Below are 20,109 nucleotides of genomic sequence, written 5' to 3' on the forward strand. Positions count from 1 at the left end.
CCGTTGGAGCGCGCCAATTGGGCTTCTGTAGCTCCAAAAATCCACTTCGAGTGCAGGAGGTCAGAATCCAACAGCATCTGCAGTCCTTTTTGGTCTCTGAATCAGATTTTTGCTCAGGTCCCTCAATTTCAGCCGAAAATACCTGAAATCACAGAAAAACACACAAACTCATAGTAAAGTCCAGAAAAGTGAATTTTAAATAAAAACTAATAAAAATGTACTAAAATCTAACTAAAGATATCAAAAACATACTAAAAACAATGCCAAAAAGTATACAAATTATCCGCTCATCACAACACCAAACTTAAATTGTGCTTGTCCTCAAGCAACTGAAAATCAAATAAGATCAAAAGAAGAGAATATGCAATGAATTCCAAAAACATCTGTGAAGATCAGTATTAATTAGATGAGCGGGGCTTTTAACCTTCTGTCTCTGAACAGTTTTGGCATCTCAATCTATCCCTTGAAATTCAGAATGGTTGGCTTCTTTAGGAACTCAGAGTCCAGATAGTGTTAATGATTCTCCTAGTAAAGTAGGATGATTCTTGAACATAGCTATTTATTGAGTCTTGGCTGTGGCCCAAAGCACTCTGTCTTCCAGTATTACCACCGGATACATACATGCCACAGACACATAATTGGGTGAACCTTTTCAGATTGTGACTCAGCTTGCTAAAGTCCCCAATTAGAGGTGTCCAGGGTTCTTAAGCACACTCTTATTTGCCTTGGATCACAACTTTATTTCTTTTCTTTTCTTCTTTTCTTTCTTTTTTTCGATTTTTTTTTTTTTTCGGTTTTTTTTTTTTTCTCTTTTTTTTTTTTTTTGAATAGCTTTCTTGCTTCAAGAATCATTTTATTGATTTTTCAGATCCTCAGTAACATGTCTCCTTTTTCATCATTCTTTCAAGAGCCAACATTCATGAACCACAAATTCAAGATACATATGCACTGTTTACACATACATTCAGAGAACAAAAATATTGCCACCACATCAAAATAATTAAACTATTATAAAATTCAAAATTCATGCAATTCTTCCTTTTTCAATTAAGCACATTTTTATTCAAGAAAGTGATGGATTCATAGGACATTCATAACTTTAAGGCATAGACACTAAGACACTAATGATCATAAGACACAACATGGATAACATAAAGCATAAAATTCGAAAAACAAGGAATAAGAACAAGGAAATCAAGGAATGGGTCCACCTTAGTGATGGCGGCTCTTCCTTGCTTTTGAAGGTCCTATGGAGTGCTTGAGCTCCTCAATGTCTCTTCCTTGTCTTTGTTGCTCCTCCCTCATGATTCTTTGATCTTCTCTAATTCATGGAGGAGAATGGAGTTCTTGATGCTCCACCCTTAGTTGTCCCATGTTGGAACTTAATTCTCCTAGGGAGGTGTTTAGTTGCTCCCAATAGTTTTGTGGAGGAAAGTTCATCCCTTGAGGAATCTCAGGGATTTCTTGATGAGAGGGGTCTCTTGTGTATTCCATCCTTTTCTTGGTGATGGGCTTGTCCTCATCAATGGGGATATCTCCTTCTATGTCAACTCCAACTGAATAACAGAGGTGACAAATGAGGTGAGGAAAGGCTAATCTTGCCAAAGTGGAGGTCTTGTCTGCCACTTTATAGAGTTCTTGAGCTATAACCTCATGAACTTCTATTTCTTCTCCAATCATGATGCTATGGATCATGATGGCCCGGTCTATGGTAACTTCGGACCGGTTGCTAGTGGGAATGATTGAGCGTTGTATGAACTCTAACCATCCTCTAGCCACGGGCTTGAGGTCATGCCTTCTCAATTGAACCGGCTTTCCTCTTGAGTCTTGCCTCCATTGTGCGCCCTCTTCACATATGACTGTGAGGACTTGGTCCAACCTTTGATCAAAGTTGACCCTTCTAGTGAAAGGATGCTCATCTCCTTGCATCATAGGCAAGTTGAACGCCACCTTCACACTCTCCGGACTAAAATCCAAGTATTTCCCCCGAACCATAGTAAGATAATTCTTTGGATTCGGGTTCACACTTTGGTCATGGTTCTTTGTGATCCATGCATTGGCATAGAACTCTTGAACCATCAAGATTCCAACTTGTTGAATGGGGTTGGTGAGAACTTCCCAACCTCTTCTTTGGATCTCATGGCGGATCTCCGGATATTCACCCTTTTTGAGTAAAAAGGGACTTCGGGGATCACCTTCTTCAAGGCCACAACTTCATAGAAGTGGTCTTGATGCACCTTTGAGAGGAATCTATCCATCTCCCATGACTCGGAGGTGGAAGCTTTTGCTTTCCCTTTCCTCTTTTTAGAGGTTTCTCCGGCCTTTGGTGCCATAATGGTTATGGAAAAACGAAAAAGCAACGCTTTTACCACACCAAACTTAAAATGTTTGCTCGTCCTCGAGCAAAAGATGAAAGAAGAGAGTAGAAGAAGAAGAAATGAGGAAGAAGGGAGATGGTAGTGTATTCGGTCAAGGAGGGGGAGAAATGGTGTTTAGGTTGTGTGAAAATGAAGGGGTAAAGAGGGGTATATATAGGAAAGAGGGGGATGAGGGTTCGGCCATTTGATGGTGGGTTTGGGAGGGAAAGTGGTTTGAATTTGAAGGGTGAGGTTGGTGGGGTTTTATGAAGGATGGATGTGAGTGGTGAAGAGAAAGATGGATTTGATAGGTGAGGGGTTTTTGGGGAAGAGGTATTGAGGTGATTGGTGAATGGGGGAAGAAGAGAGAGAGTGATGGTAGGGTCCTGTGGGGTCCACAGATCCTGTAGTGTCAAGGAAAAGTCATCCCTGCACCAAAAGTTGCTCAAAATCACGTTTTGAGGCATTTCTGGCGTTAAACGCCGGGCTGGTGCCCATTCCTGGCGTTTAACGCCAGGTTGTTGCCCTTTACTGGCGTTTAACGCCAGTCTGGTGCCCTTTTCTGGCGTTAAACGCCCAGAAAGGTGCCAGACTGGGCGTTAAACGCCCAACTGCTAGGCTGACTGGCGTTTGAACGCCAACAGCATCTTCCTCCAGGGTGTGCTGTTTTTCTTCCTGTTTTTCATTTTGTTTTTGCTTTTTTCATTGTTTTTGTGACTTCTTATGATCATCAACCTACAAAAAAGATAAAATAACAAAAGAAAATAATTAATTATAAACATTGGGTTGCCTCCCAACAAGCGCTTCTTTAGTGTCATTAGCTTGACAGAGGACTCCCATGGAGCCTCAGAAACACTCAGAACCGTGTTGAAACCTCCCAACACCAAACTTAGAGTTTGAATGTGGGGTTTCAACACCAAACTTAGAGTTTGGTTGTGGCCTCCCAACACCAAACTTAGAGTTGGACTGTGGGGGCTCTGCTTGGCTCTGTTTTGAGAGAAGCTCTTCATGCTTCTTCTCCATGATGACAGAGGGATATCCTTGGGCCTTAAACACCATGGATTCTTCATTCACTTGAATGATCAACTCTCCTCTATCAACATCAATCACAGCCTTTGCTGTGGCTAGGAAGGGTCTGCCAAGGATGATGGATTCATCCATGCACTTCCCAGTCTCTAGGACTATGAAATCAGTAGGAATGTAATGGTTTTCAACCTTAACCAGAACATCCTCTACAAGTCCATGGGCTTGTTTTCTTGAGTTGTCTGCCATTTCTAGTGAGATTCTTGCAGCTTGCACCTCAAGGATCCCTAATTTCTCCATTACAGAGAGGGGCATGAGGTTTACACTTGACCCTAAGTCACACAAAGCCTTCTTGAAGGTCATGGTGCCTATGGTGCAAGGTATAGAAAACTTCCCAGGATCCTGCCTCTTTTGAGGCAGTTTCTGCCTAGACAGGTCATCCAGTTCTTTGGTGAGCAAGGGAGGTTCATCCTCCCAAGTCTCATTTCCAAATAACTTGTCATTTAGCTTCATGATTGCTCCAAGGTATTTAGCAACTTGCTCTTCAGTGACATACTCATCCTCTTCAGAGGAAGAATACTCATCAGAGCTCATGAATGGCAGAAGTAAGTCCAATGGAATCTCTATGGTCTCATTTTGGGCCTCAGATTCCCATTGTTCCTCATTGAGGAACTCAGAGGAGATTGGTACACGCCCACTGAGGTCTTCCTTAGTGGCGTCCTCCTCTTCTCTTTCCTCTCCATATTCGGCCATGTCTATGGCTTTGCACTCTCCTTTTGGATTTTCTTCTGTATTACTTGGGAGAGTACTAGGAGGGAGTTCAGTAATTTTCTTGCTCAGCTGACCCACTTGTCCTTCCAAATTCCTAATGGAAGATCTAGTTTCAGTCATGAAACTTTGAGTGGTTTTGATCAGATCAGAGACCATTGTTGCTAAGTCAGAAGTATTCTGCTTAGAACTCTCTGTCTGTTGCTGAGAAGATGATGGAAAAGGTTTACCATTGTTAAACCTGTTTCTTCCACCATTATTATTGAAACCTTGTTGAGGTCTCTCTTGATTCTTCCATGAGAGATTTGGGTGATTTCTCCATGAGGAATTATAGGTGTTACCATAGGGTTCTCCCAGGTAATTTACCTCTTCCATGGAAGGGTTCTCAGGATCATAAGCTTCTTCCTCAGATGAAGCTTCCTTAGTACTGTTTGGTGCATTTTGCATTCCAGACAGACTTTGAGAAATCAAATTGACTTGTTGAGTCAATATTTTATTCTGGGCCAAAATGGCATTCAGAGTGTCAATATCAAGAACTCCTTTCTTCTGACTAGTCCCATTGTTCACAGGATTTCTTTCAGAAGTGTACATGAATTGGTTATTTGCAACCATTTCAATCAGTTCTTGAGCTTCAGTAGGCGTCTTCTTCAGATGAAGAGATCCTCCTGCAGAGCTATCCAAGGACATCTTAGATAGTTCAGAGAGACCATCATAGAAATACCTATGATGCTCCATTCAGAAAGCATGTCAGAAGGACATTTTCTGATTAATTGTTTGTATCTTTCCCAAGCTTCATAGAGGGATTCTCCATCCTTTTGTCTAAAGGTTTGGACTTCCACTCTAAGCTTACTCCATCTTTGTGGTGGAAAGAATTTTGCCAAGAAGGCATTGACTAGCTTTTCCATGAGTCCAGGCTTTCTTTAGGTTGAGAGTCCAACCATATTCTAGCTCTGTCTCTTACAGCAAAAGGGAATAGCATCAGTCTATAGACTTCAGGGTCAACCCCATTAGTCTTGACTGTGTCACAGATTTGCAAGAATTCAGCTAAAAACTGATGAGGATCTTCCATTGGAAGTCCATGGAACTTGCAATTCTGTTGCATTAGAGAAACTAATTGAGGCTTAAGCTCAAAGTTGTTTGCTCCAATGGCAGGGATAGAGATGCTTCTCCCATAAAATCAGGAGTAGGTGCAGTAAAGTCACCCAGCACCTTCCTTGCATTGTTTGCATTGTTGTTGTTTTCTGCTGCCATGTTTTCTTCCTTGAAGAATTCGGTCAGGTCCTCTAAAGAGAGTTGTGCTTTGGCTTCTCTTAGCTTTCTCTTCAAAGTCCTTTCAGGTTCAGGATCAGCTTCAACAAGAATGCCTTTGTCCTTGCTCCTGCTCATATGAAAGAGAAGGGAACAAGAAAATGTGGAATCCTCTATGTCACAGTATAGAGATTCCTTTAAGTGTCAGAGGAAAAGAGAAATAGAAAGACGAAGGAGAAGATGAATTCGAACTTTAATTAGATAAGGTTCGAATTGTGCATTTAGAAGGAGTGGTACTCCATAAATAGAAGGATGTGAGAAGGAGGGAAGTTTATTTTCGAAAATCAAGTGAAAAATTTTGAAATTATTTTGAAAAACATTAATTAATTTTCGAAAATAAAGTGGAAAAGAAATTAAGTGATTTTTGAAAAAGAATTTGAAATTAGAAATTAAGAAGATTTGATTGAAAGTTATTTTGAAAAAGATGTGGTTAAGAAGATATGTCAAAAAATGTGATTGAGAAGATATGATTTGAAAACTATTTGAAAAGATATGATTTTAAAAACAATTTGAAAAGATATGATTTTAAAAATGAATGACTTGCCTAACAAGAAAAGATATGATTTGAAACATTCAAACCTTTCTCAACAGAAAAGGTAACAATCTTGTGATGTTCAATCAAATCATTAATTGTTAGTAAGTATCTTTTAAAAAGGAAAGAAATTGATTTTGAAAACATTTGATTGAAAAGATTTGATTTGAAAAAGATTTGATTTTGAAAAATTTGAAAAAAATTGATTTGAAAACAAAATCTTCCCCCTAGCACCATCCTGGCGTTAAACGCCCAGAATGGTATACATTCTGGCGTTTAACGCCCAAAATGCTACCTCTTTGGGCGTTAAACGCCCAACCAGGTGCCCTGGCTGGCGTTTAAACGCCAGTCTGCCTTCTTCACTGGGCATTTTTGAATGCTCAGCTTTTTCTGTATAATTCCTCTGCAGTATGTTCTAAATCTTCAATTCTTTGTATCATTGACTTGAAAAGACACAAATTAAAAATATTTTTGGATTTTTAATAATCAAAATGCAACAAGAATCAAATAACAATGCATGCAAGACACCAAACTTAGCAGTTTGTGTACTACTGACACTAACAATATGAGAATGCATATGAGACACAAAAAAAATACTTCAAGTCAATAGAATTCAAAGATTAGAACACAAAATATATGCATGGATTCGAAAAATATAACAAAGACATGCATTTGACACCAAACTTAAGATGAGACTCTAGACTCAAACAAGAAATATTTTTGGATTTTTATGGTTTTGTAAATTTTTTTGTGATTTTCGAAAATTAAGTAGGAAAAGGTATCAAAATTCTTAATGAGAATTCCAGGAATCAGTGCAATTTGTAATCCCAAATAAGGGTATTTATAGGAGAGAGGGGGTAAAGGTTCGGCCATTTGAGGGTGGGTTTGGGAGGGGAAGTGGTTTGAATTTGAAGGGTGAGGTTGGTGGGGTTTTATGAAGGATGGATGTGAGTGGTGAAGAGAAAGATGGGATTTGATAGGTGAGGGGTTTTTGGGGAAGAGGTGTTGAGGTGATTGGTGAATGGGGGAAGAAGAGAGAGAGTGATGGTAGGGTCCTGTGGGGTCCACAGATCCTGTATTGTCAAGGAAAAGTCATCCCTGCACCAAAAGTTGCTCAAAATCACGTTTTGAGGCATTTCTGGCGTTAAACGCCGGGCTGGTGCCCATTCCTGGCGTTTAACGCCAGGTTGTTGCCCTTTACTGGCGTTTAACGCCAGTCTGGTGCCCTTTTCTGGCGTTAAACGCCCAGAAAGGTGCCAGACTGGGCGTTAAACGCCCAACTGCTAGGCTGACTGGCGTTTGAACGCCAGCAGCATCTTCCTCCAGGGTGTGCTGTTTTTCTTCCTGTTTTTCATTTTGTTTTTGCTTTTTTCATTGTTTTTGTGACTTCTTATGATCATCAACCTACAAAAAAGATAAAATAACAAAAGAAAATAATTAATTATAAAACATTGGGTTGCCTCCCAACAAGCGCTTCTTTAGTGTCATTAGCTTGACAGAGGACTCCCATGGAGCCTCAGAAACACTCAGAACCGTGTTGAAACCTCCCAACACCAAACTTAGAGTTTGAATGTGGGGTTTCAACACCAAACTTAGAGTTTGGTTGTGGCCTCCCAACACCAACGCCCAGTAGGTTACAGGTTTGAAGCACGTCACAGTCATTCAATCATTGAATCCTACTCAGAATACCACAGACAAGGTTAGACCTTCCGGATTCTCTTGAATGCTGCCATCAGTTCTTGCCTATACCACGAAGACTCTGATCTCACGGAATGGCTGGCTCGTTTGTCAGGCGAGCACTCGGTTGTCAGGCGATCAACCATGCATCGTGCAATCAGGAATCCAAGAGATATTCACTAAAGCCTCGAATGCTTGTAGAACAAGAATGGTTGTCAGTCACTTTGTTCATAGGTTGAAGAACGAGTGATATCTTAGATAAAGAACAAGCGGAGTTGAATAGAAGAACAATAGTAATTGCATTAACACTCGAGGTACAGCAGAGCTTCACACCCTTAATCTATGGTGTGTAGAAACTCCACCGTTGAAAATACATAAGTATAAGGTCCAGGCATGGCCGAATGGCCAGCCTCCCAGAGATCTAAGATAGCATAAAAGTGAAGATCGCTACCAAAGTCTGTGTCAATACAATAGTAAAAGGTCCTATTAATAGTAAACTAGTAACCTAAGGTGTACAGAAATGAGTAAATGACATAAAAATCCACTTTCGGGCCCACTTGGTGTGTGCTTGGGCTGAGCAATCAAGGAAATTCGTGTAGAGACCTTTTCTGGAGTTAAACGCCAGCTCCCATGCCAGTTTGGGCGTTTAACTCCAACTTTTATTCCTGTTCCGGCGTTTAACGCTGGAATTCCTGAGGCCGGATTGCTTCGCGGGTTTGGGCCATCAAATCTTGGACAAAGTATGGACTATTATATATTGCTGGAAAGCCCTGGATGTCTACTTTCCAACGCCGTTGAGAGCGCGCCAATTGGGCTTCTGTAGCTCCAGAAAATCCACTTCGAGTGCAGGGAGGTCAGAATCCAACAGCATCTGCAGTCCTTTTTGGTCTCTGAATCAGATTTTTGCTCAGGTCCCTCAATTTCAGCCAGAAAATACCTGAAATCACAGAAAAACACACAAACTCATAGTAAAGTCCAGAAAAGTGAATTTTAAATAAAAACTAATAAAAATGTACTAAAATCTAACTAAAAGATATCAAAAACATACTAAAAACAATGCCAAAAAGTATACAAATTATCCGCTCATCAAAACACAATCTATCCCCCCGCATAGATTTCCTTACCATAGCCTCGGAGGTTGCTGCGTGCGCCGGAAACATTGAGCAGGTTCATCAGCTTCATCTGTGTTGAGTGAGGGTGGCTAAGTTTGCTAATTGGTCGTGAGGTCTTGCGAACTGTATGTTTCTCATTTATCACGCTTTTAATCGAGCCAACCCGAATTGTGTTGCCGCTAAAATTTTCACCAAACATTGAAAAATAGCGCTTGCAACCTATGGCTCCCTTTAATCAACCAATTTCGTCGTTTCCTGGAGCACTGCCTCATTAACGACTTCCATTTCAGATGCAGCAACTGTTACACCTGTGGTGTCTGTCTGAGTTTGCTTTTTGTCGTCTTGTGTGGTGTCTCTCATAACTGATAAAATTTACATGTATATTAGACTACACGAGGACAACAACAACTGACGAAAATGATTTATAACTAAATAACTGTAGATATCTCTGTTAACATTTTATTTGACAATAAATTTTTTAAATAATTCCAAGATAATTATACCATGCGTAACAATTTGTGTGTAATCTATCGAAATATAATACATAAATTTTTATTGTTTGGATGTAACTTATTCTAAAGAGTATTATAGATTATTAATTCAACATTATCATGATGAATAATTCGATAATATGTAAAAAGACTTATTGGAAAAATTGAATATTTTTACAGTGTCGTGGAATACATCATTTTTTTGTGTTATATTAGTTATAAGTCATATATAAGATTTTCGTATTTTGTAATGTCTGCCAATATTTACTTAGAAAAAGAAAAAGAACATAACATGATATCAAAGTTTGTAGAATTAAAAAATCTTAATTTTGATCTTCGTTATCACCCTAAACCGTGAACCAAGACCACCGAGCGTGAAACCCTAAACCGGAAACCTAGCAGACCTGAACCGACCTACCCGACAGATTCAGACCCGAACCCGAAACCATGGCCACGTTGACCCCGAGCTGTGGAACCCCCGACCTATACCCGAGGGCCTTAACCATGAACCCCCTACCCGTGACCCCTGACCGACGTCCCCCATGGCGTACACCGCACTCCGTAGACTGTGAACCAAAACCACCGAGCGTGAAACCCTAAAACGGAAACCTAGCGGACCCGAACCGGCCTACCCGACAGATTCAGACCCGAACCTGAAACAATGGCCACGTTGACCCCGAGCCGTGGAACCCTCAACCTATACCCGAGGGCCTTAACCATGAACCCCTACCCGTGATCCCTGACAGACGTCCCCCATGGCGTACACCGCACTCCATAGACCGTGAACCAAGACCACCAAGCATGAAAACCTAAATCGGAAACCTAGCGGACCCAAACCGGCCTACCCGACAGATTCAGACCCGAACCCGAAACCATGGCCACGTTGACCCCGAGCCGTGGAACCCCCGACCTATACCCGGGGGCCTTAACTATGAACCCCTACCCGTGATCCCTGACAGACGTCCCTCATGGCGTACACCACACTCCGTAGACCGTGAACCAAGACCACCGAGCGTGAAACCCTAAACCGGAAACCTAGCGGACCCGAACCGGCCTACCCGACTGATTTGGACACGAACCCGAAACCATGGCTACGTTGACCCCGAGCCGTGGAACCCCCGACCTATACCCGGGGGCCTTAACTATGAACCCCTACCCGTGATCCCTGACCGACGTCTCCCATGTCGTACACCACACTCCGTAGACCGTGAACCAAGACCACCGAGCGTGAAACCCTAAACCGGAAACCTAGCAGACCCGAACCGGCCTACCCGACTGATTCAGACCCAAACCGAATCCATGGCCATGTTGACCCGGAGCCGTGGGACCCCCGACCTATACCCGGGGTCCTTAACCGTGAACCCCTACTCGTGATCCCTGACCGACGTCCCCATGGCATTCACCGCACTCCGTAGACCGTGAACCGAGACCACCGAGCGTGAAACCCTAAACCGAAAACCTAGCGGACCCGAACCGGCCTACCCGACAGATTCAGACCAAAACCAGAAACCATGGCCACGTTGACCCCGAGCCGTGGAATCCATGACCTATACCCGGGGGCCTTAACCATGAACCCCTACCCGTGATCCCTGACCGAAGTCCCTCATGGCGTGCTCCAAACTCCGTAGACCGTGAACCAAGACCACCGAGCGTGAAACCCTAAACCAGAAACCTAGCGGACCCGAACCAGCCTACCCGACTGATTTAGACCCGAACCCGAAACCATGGCCACGTTGACCCGGAGCCGTGGAACCCCCGACCTATACCCGGGGGCCTTAACCGTGAACCCCTACCCGTGATCCCTGACCGACGTCCCCATGGCATTCACCGCACTCCGTAGACCGTGAACCAAGACCGTCGAGCGTGAAACCCTAAACCGGAAACCTAGCAAACCCGAACCGGCCTACCCGACAGATTCAGACCAAAACCAAAAACCATGGCCACGTTGACCCCGAGTCGTGGAACCCCTGACCTATAACCGGGGGCCTTAACCATGAACCCCTACCCGTGATCCCTGACCGACGTCCCCCATGGCGTGTACCACACTCCATAGACCGTCAACCAAGACCACCGAGCGTGAAACCCTTAACCAAAAACCTAGCGGACCCGAACCGGCCTACCCGACAGATTCAGACCTGAACCCGAAACCATGGCCACGTTGACCCCGAGCCGTGGAACCCCCGACCTATACCCGGGGGCCTTAACCATGAACCCCTATACGTGATCCCTGACCGACGTCCCCCATGGCGTACACCACACTCCGTAGACCGTGAACCAAGACCACCGAGCGCAAAACCCTAAACCGAAAACCTAGCGGAACAGAACCGGCCTACCCGACAGATTCAGACCCGAACCCAAAACCATGGCCACGTTCATCCTGAACCATGGAATCCCCGACCTATACCCGGGCGATTTAACCATGAACCCCTACCCCTGATCCCTGACCAACGTCCACCATGGCGTACACCACACTGCGTAGACAGTGAACCAAGACCACCGAGCGTGAAACCCTAAACCGGAAACCTAGCGGACCCGAACTGGCCTCCCCGACAGATTCAGACCCGAACCCGAAACTATGGCCACGTTGACCCCGAGCCGTGGAACCCCCGACCTATACCCGAGGTCCTTAACCATGAACCCCTACCCGTGATCCCTGACCGACGTCCCCATGGCGTACACCGCACTCCGTAGACCGTGAACTAAGACCACCGAGCGTGAAACCCTAAACCGGAAACCTAGTGGACTCGAACCGGCCTACCCGACAGATTCAGACCTGAACCTGAAACCATGGCCACATTGACCCCGAGCCGTGGAACCACCGACCTATACCCGGGGGCCTTAACCATGAACCCCTACACGTGATCCCTCGACGTTTCCCATGGCGTACACCACACTCCGTAGACCGTGAACCAAGATCACCGAGCGTGAAACCCTAAACCAGAAACCTAGCGGACCCGAACCGGCCTACCCAACAGATTCAAACCCGAACCCGAAACCATGGCCACGTTGACCTTGAGCCGTGGAACCCCCAACCTATACCCAAGGGCCTTAACCATGAACCCCTACCCGTGATCCCTGACCGACGTCCCCCATGGTGTACACCACACTCAGTAGACCGTGAACCAAGACCACCAAGCATGAAACCTTAAATCGGAAACCTAGCGGACCCGAACCGGCCTACCCGACAGATTTAGAGCCGAACCCGAAACCATGGCCACGTTGACCCCGAGCCGTGGAACCCCCGACCTATCTCCGGGGGCCTTAACCATGAACCCCTACCCGTGATCCCTGACCGACGTCCCCCATGGCGTACACCGCACTCCGTAGACCTTGAACCAAGACCACCGAGCGTGAAACCCAAGGTTCTGAAAACCAAACCGATCATCGAATCGCTCTAGCTACTGGTTCACTGGTTTACAGGTTCAACCGGTTCGACCATGGTTGAATCTGAAAAACCGTTTTATAATAAAATAATAAATAAAATATAAATAAACACACTAAAACTATATGATCTTATCAATTTACAAACTCAAAAATTTTTTTAAAACACTCTTAAGATATATGTTTCCAAGTACTTTTGTCATCATCATCTTTAGCTTTACACTCATCACTCAATTAAAAAATCCACAACCCTAATCTTCTATGATTTCTTTTGGAAAAATAAAATCTCATTCAAGAAGGAAATTATAGCTGTAAGTAATTGAGAATATTTGTGAGACTCAGCACTAAGATATAGAACAAGTATACATATAGAGAAATACCAACAATCCAATTCTCAATTTGATGAATCACCCTAAACTCTGAAATAAAAAAATCTAACAACAAAAATTCAAAAATAGCATACTCATAAATTAAAAACCAGCAGTAGCAGGCTTTAGTACAAACATTTAATCACTAACAATACAGAACCTTGTGTATTATTAGTTGATATGATGCAAGGTGCTTTTCTGGATTTTTATTCTCCCCCTCAGAAAATGACAGTTTTCCATACGAAATTGCCCCTAACAATACAGAACCTTGTGTAGAATTCTACACAAATATGACAAACAGGATTATATATTATCAGTGGCAATATCCAAAAGGTTAACAAAGGAGAATATACCTTGGGAAGCTTATCTTTCGGTGGTGGACCTAGATAAAATCCTTCTTTTATACTATCAATAAACAAAAGTCAATATGACAACAAAAGAAAATATACAAATATAGGTAGTTATGAAGGAATAGAAACCCGTTCATACCCTGGAAATAAGAATGACAATTTAAAGGAGCCATTTCCAATCACTGGGCCATCAGGTTGAGAGAAAAAGGATAGCTGAATGATTTCTTGGAAACAGAGACAAGAAAAAAATAAATCTATCAATAATTAATCATGCTTCACCCTTCAAGCAATCATCTTCACCAATTAATCATGCTTCAAGCAATCAAAAGCAAGGTTTAAAACAAACAATTAATCACTCTTGATGTGAAGACCATTTCAAACAATGTCAGGAAAATATTCTAATAACTAGCAATCATCTTCAACAATTATTGATGCTTCAAGCAATCAACAGCAAAATTTAGAACTAACAAGTAATCACTTTTAATGTGAAGAACATTACAAGTAGTTTCTGAAAAATATTCTAATAACTAGCAATCAGCTTCAACAATTAAATAAATTAATCATGCTTCAACAATTATTATTACAATCAACAGAGTTTAATCATAGGGTTAGAAGCTAGAAACCTGGAGAAATGCAGAGCTGGCTAACACAGTGGCGCGATGGAAAGTGTCGAATAGAGTTGACGCCCGCGGGAGGACACTGCGCGACGTAAACTGGCACTGGCGGTGGTTGCGATTTTTGAAGACTAACTTCGCAACGGTCCGTGGCTGTGCGAACAGAGCTGGCTAACGTTGGCTCAACGGATGTTGTGATGGCGGCGGTGGCTGGACGAAAGTGGCGGTGGCTCAACGGAGAGTGAGAGTGGAGACTGGAAATGTGAGAGGTGAGAGGTGAGAGGTGAGAGTGGAGGCTCGAGAGAGGAGAGGGGTGAGGTCTGTGTGCCTCTGTGACTATTGACTAGGGTTCCCTTTGGCTCTTCAGCATGCAAAACATGGCGTTTGGGGCAAATTTCAAAAACCGGCCCAGTCACGGTTCGGTTCGACCGATCGGTTTCTGGCCGGTTCGACGGGCCAACTTCGGTTTTTAAATTCTGCGGTTTTGTCTTTTGTTCGAACCGTATTTGATAACGGTTCCCGGTTTGATCGGTTCGACCGGCCAGTTCAAACCAATTTTCAGAACATTGGTGAAACCCTAAACCGGAAACCTAGCGGAACCGAACCGGCCTACCCGACAGATTCAGACCCGAACCCGAAACCATGGCCATGTTGACCCCGAGCTGTGGAACCCCTGACCTATACCCGAGCGCCTTAACCATGAACCCCTACCCGTGATCCCTGACCAACGTCCCCCATGGCGTGCACCACACTCCATAGACCGTGAACCAAGACCACGGAGCATAAAACCCTAAACCGGAAACCTAGTGGACCCGAACCGGCCTACCTGACAGATTCAGACCCGAACCCGAAACCATAGCCACGTTGACCCCGAGCCGTGGAACCCCCGACCTAAACCCGGGGGCCTTAACCATGAACCCCTACATGTGATCCCTAACCGACGTCCCCCACGGCGTACACCATACTTCGTAGACCGTGAACCAAGACCACCGAGCGTGAAACCCTAAACTGAAAACCTAGCAGACCCGAACCGGCCTACCCGACAGATTCAGACCCGAACCAGAAACCATGGCCGCGTTGACCCCGAGCCGTGGAACCCCCGACATATACCCGGGGGCTTTAACCATGAACCCCTACCCGTGACCCCTGACCGACGTCCCCCATGGCGTACACCACATTCCGTAGACCGTGAATCAAGACCACCGAGCGTGAAACCCTAAACCAGAAACCTAGCGGACCCGAACCGGCCTACCCGACAGATTGAGACCCGAACCCGAAACCATGGCCACGTTGACCCCGAGCCGTGGAACCCTCGACCTATACCCGAGGGCCTTAACCATGAACCCCTACACGTGATCCCTGACCGACGTCCCCATGGCGTACACCGCACTCCGTAGACCATGAACCAAGACCACTGAGCGTGAAACCTTAAACCGGAAACCTAGCGGACCAGAACCGGCCTACCCGACAGATTCAGACCCGAACCCGAAACCATGGCCACGTTGACCCCGAGCCGTGGAACCCCTGACCTATACCCGAGGGCCTTAACCATGAACCCCTACCCGTGATCCCTGACCGACGTCCCCCATGGCGTGCACCACACTCCATAGACCGATATCCAAGACCACGGAGCATAAAACCCTAAACCGGAAACCTAGTGGACCCGAACCGGCCTACCTGACAGATTCAGACCCGAACACAAAACCATAGCCACATTGACCCCGAGCCGTGGAACCCCTGACCTAAACCCGGGGGCCTTAACCATGAACCCCCTACATGTGATCCCTGACCGACGTCCCCCATGGCGTACACCATACTTCGTAGACCGTGAACCAAGACCACCGAGCGTGAAACCTTAAACCGGAAACCTAGCGGACCCGAACCGGCCTACCCAACAGATTCAGACCCGAACCCGAAACCATGGCCTCTGATGAGCGGATAATTTGTACGCTTTTTGGCATTGTTTTTAGTATGTTTTTGGTATGATCTAGTTAGTTTTTAGTATATTTTTATTAGTTTTTAATTAAAATTCACTTTTCTGGACTTTACTATGAGTTTGTGTGTATTTCTGTGATTTCAGGTATTTTCTGGCTGAAATTGAGGGACCTGAGCAAAAATCTGATCCAGAGACTGAAAAGGACTGCAGATGCTGTTGGATTCTGACCTCCCTGCACTCGAAGTGGATTTTCTGGAGCTACAGAAGCCCAATTGGCGCGCTCTCAACGGCGTTGGAAAGTAGACATCCTGGGCTTTCCAGCAATATATGATAGTCCATACTTTGCCCAAGATTTGATGGCCCAAACCGGCGTTCAAAGTCACCTACAGAAATTCCAGCGTTAAACGCCGGAACTGGCACCTAAATGGGAGTTAAACGCCCAAACTGGCATGAAAGCTGGCGTTTAACTCCAAGAGAAGTCTCTACACGAAAATGCTTCATTGCTCAGTCCAAGCACACACCAAGTGGGCCCGAAAGTGGATTTTTATGTCATTTACTCATCTCTGTACACCCTAGGCTACTAGTTTTCTATAAGTAGGACCTTTTACTATTGTATTTTCATCTTGGTTCTTCTGGTTTCCTCTCTGGGGCCGAAACCAATGATCACTTTTGTTCTTATGTATTTTTAACGGTGGAGTTTCTACACACCATAGATTAAGGTGTGGAGCTCTGCTGTACCTCGAGTATTAATGCAATTACTATTGTTCTTCTATTCAATTCCGCTTGTTCTTTGTCCAAGATATCACTTGTTCTTCAACTTGATGAATGTGATGATCCGTGACACTCATCATCATTCTCACCTATGAACAAGGTGACTGACAACCATTCTTGTTCTACAAGCATTCGAGGCCCTAGTGTTTATCTCTTGGATTTCTGATTGCACGATGCATGGTTGATCGCCTGACAACCGAGTGCTCGCCTGACAAACGAGCCAGCCATTCCGTGAGATCAGAGTCTTCGTGGTATAGGCAAGAACTGATGGCGGCATTCAAGAGAATCCGGAAGGTCTAACCTTGTCTGTGGTATTCTGAGTAGGATTCAATGATTGAATGACTGTGACGTGCTTCAAACTCCTGAAGGCGGGGCGTTAGTGACAGACGCAAAAGAATCACTGGATTCTATTCCGACCTGATTGAGAACCGACAGATGGATAGCCTATGCTGTGACAGAGCATCAGGGACGTATTTCCAATGAGAGGATGGGAGGTAGCCACTGACAACGGTGAAACCCTACACAAGCTTGCCATGGAAAGGAGTAAGAAGGATTGGATGAAGACAGTAGGAAAGCAGAGAGACAGAAGGGAAGGCATCTTCATACGCTTATCTGAAGCTCTCACCAATGATGTGCATAAGTGTCTCTATCTTTATCTTATTGCTTTATTCGTTTACCACTATACCCATTTGAGTCTGCCTGACTGAGATTTACAAGGTGACCATAGCTTGCTTCATACCAACAATCTCCGTGGGATCGACCCTTACTCACGTAAGGTATTACTTGGACGACCCAGTGCACTTGCTAGTTAGTTGTGCGAAGTTGTAGTGATCACAATTTCGTGCACCAAGTTTTTGGCGCCGTTGCCGGGGATTGTTTGTGTATGGACAACTGACGGTTCATCTTGTTGCTTAGATTAGGTATTTTTCTTCAGAGTTCTTAAGAATGAATTCTAGTGTTTCAAGGTGATGTTCTTATCATCACCAAAGCTGATTGATTCTCATCAATTTAGCTCTTGAATGCAATGTCCTGCTGAAGCTTGGCCGGCCATGTCTAATTTCTTTAGACTAAAGCTTTAGACTAACATTGCATGATTCCTGGAATTCTCATTAAGAATTTTGATACCTTTATTTTCCTTTTCACTTAATTTTCGAAAAATCCAAAAAAAAAATTACAAAATCATAAAATCCAAAAATATGTCTTGTTTGAGTCTAGAGTCTCATCTTAAGTTTAGTATCAATTGCATGTTTCTGTTCTTATTGCATTCATGCATGTGTCCTCATTGATCTTCAAGTTGTTCTTGATGATTTCCTTGTTTTGATCTTTGAATTCTATTGACTTGAGTGTTTTGTTATATGCATTCTCATTTTGTTAGTGTCAATGGTATACAAACTGCTAAGTTTGGTGTCTTGCATGCATTGTTATTTGATTTTAAGTGCATTTTGATTATTCCTTATTATTAAAAATCCAAAAATATTTTTAATTTGTGTCTTTTCAAGTCAATAATACAGATAATTGAAGATTCAGAACATACTGTAGAGGAATCACACAGAAAAAGCTGGGCATTCAAAAATGCCCAGTGAAGAAGACAGACTGGCGTTTAAACGCCAGCCAGGGTGCCTGGCTGGGCGTTTAACGCCCAGAAGGGTAGTAGTTTGGGCGTTAAACGCCAGAATGTGCACCATTCTGGGCGTTTAACGCCAGGATGGCACAAGGGGGAAGATTTTGTTTTCAAAATCAATTTTTTCAAGTTTTCAAAGTTTTTCAAAATCAAATCTTTTTCAAATCAAATCTTTTCAATCAAATGTTTTCAAAATCAATTTCCTTCCTTTTTCAAAGATACTTACTAACAATTAATGATTTGATTGAACATTTCAAGTATGTTGCCTTTTCTGTTGAGAAAGGTTTAATGTTTGAATCATATCTTTTCTTGTTAGGCAAGTCATTAATTTTTAAAATCAAATCTTTTTAAAATGTTTTTCAAATCAAATCTTTTTAAAATTGTTTTCAAATCATATCTTTTCAATCACATCTTTTTAAAACCAATCATATCTTCTTAACCACATCTTTTTCAAAATAGTTTTCAATCAAATCTTTTTGATTTCTAATTTCAAAATCTTTTTCAAAAATCACTTGATTTCTTTTCCACTCTTATTTTCGAAAATCAATTAAGTGTTTTTCAAAATGTTTTCAAAATCTTTTACTTAATTTTCGAAAATTACTTCCCTTCTTCTCACATCCTTCTATTTATGGACTAACACTATCCCTTAATGCAAAATTCGAACTCCATCTTCTTTGATAAGTTTGAATTTTCTACCTCTGTCTTCCATTTCTCTATTCCTCTGACACCTCAAGGAATCTCTATACTGTGACATAGAGGATTCCACATTTTCTTGTTCTCTTCTCTTTCATATGAGCAGGAACAAAGACAAAGGCATTCTTGTTGACACTGACCCTGAACCTGAAAGGACCTTGAAGTGAAAGCTAAGAGAAGCTAAGGCATAACTCTCTGTTGAGGACCTGACCGAATTCTTCAAGGAAGAAGAACCCATGGCAGCCGAAAACAACAACAATGCCAACAATGCAAGAAAGGTGCTGGGTGACTTTACTGCACCTACTCCCAATTTCTATGGGAGAAGCATCTCTATCCCTGCCATTGGAGCAAACAACTTTGAGCTTAAGCCTCAGTTAGTTTCTCTAATGCAACAGAATTGCAAGTTCCATGGACTTCCAATGGAAGATCCTCATCAGTTTTTAGCTGAGTTCTTGCAAATCTGTGACACAGTCAAGACTAATGGGGTTGACCCTGAGGTCTACAGACTGATGCTATTCCCTTTTGCTGTAAGAGACAGAGCTAGAATATGGTTGGACTCTCAACCTAAAGAAAGCCTGGACTCTTGGGAAAAGCTAGTCAATGCCTTCTTGGCAAAGTTCTTTCCACCTCAAAAATTGAGTAAGCTTAGAGTGGAAGTCCAAACCTTCAGACAGAAGGATGGAGAATCCCTCTATGAAGCTTGGGAAAGATACAAACAAATAATCAGAAAGTGTCCTTCTGACATGCTTTCTGAATGGAGCATCATAGGTATTTTCTATGATGGTCTCTCTGAACTATCCAAGATGTCTTTGGATAGCTCTGCTGGAGGATCTCTTCATCTGAAGAAGACGCCTACAGAGGCTCAGGAACTAATTGAGATGGTTGCAAATAACCAATTCATGTACACTTCTGAAAGGAATCCTGTGAACAATGGGACAAGTTAGAAGAAAGGAGTTCTTGAGATTGATACTCTGAATGCCATAATGGCTCAGAATAAAATATTGACTCAGCAAGTCAATTTGATTTCTCAAAGTCTGTCTAGAATGCAAAATGCACCAAACAGTACTAAGGATGCTTCATCTGAGGAAGAAGCTTATGATCCTGAGA

General features: G+C 43.3%; 2 non-coding genes across 2 annotated transcripts; one reads left to right on the forward strand and one right to left on the reverse strand.

The window, feature by feature from the left end:
* The first annotated feature begins 4,888 nt into the window (after positions 1 to 4,888).
* On the forward strand, positions 4,889 to 4,996 carry LOC130984701 (small nucleolar RNA R71). The gene has a single exon (XR_009088616.1). It is a non-coding gene; the product is annotated as a small nucleolar RNA R71 (small nucleolar RNA).
* A 14,647-nt stretch (positions 4,997 to 19,643) lies between these two features.
* Positions 19,644 to 19,751, reverse strand: LOC130984194 (small nucleolar RNA R71). Its single transcript, XR_009088143.1, has one exon. It is a non-coding gene; the product is annotated as a small nucleolar RNA R71 (small nucleolar RNA).
* Between the last annotated feature and the right edge of the window lie 358 nt (positions 19,752 to 20,109).

This window comes from Arachis stenosperma, chromosome 5, assembly GCF_014773155.1.
Source record: "Arachis stenosperma cultivar V10309 chromosome 5, arast.V10309.gnm1.PFL2, whole genome shotgun sequence".
Lineage (NCBI taxonomy): Eukaryota > Viridiplantae > Streptophyta > Magnoliopsida > Fabales > Fabaceae > Arachis > Arachis stenosperma.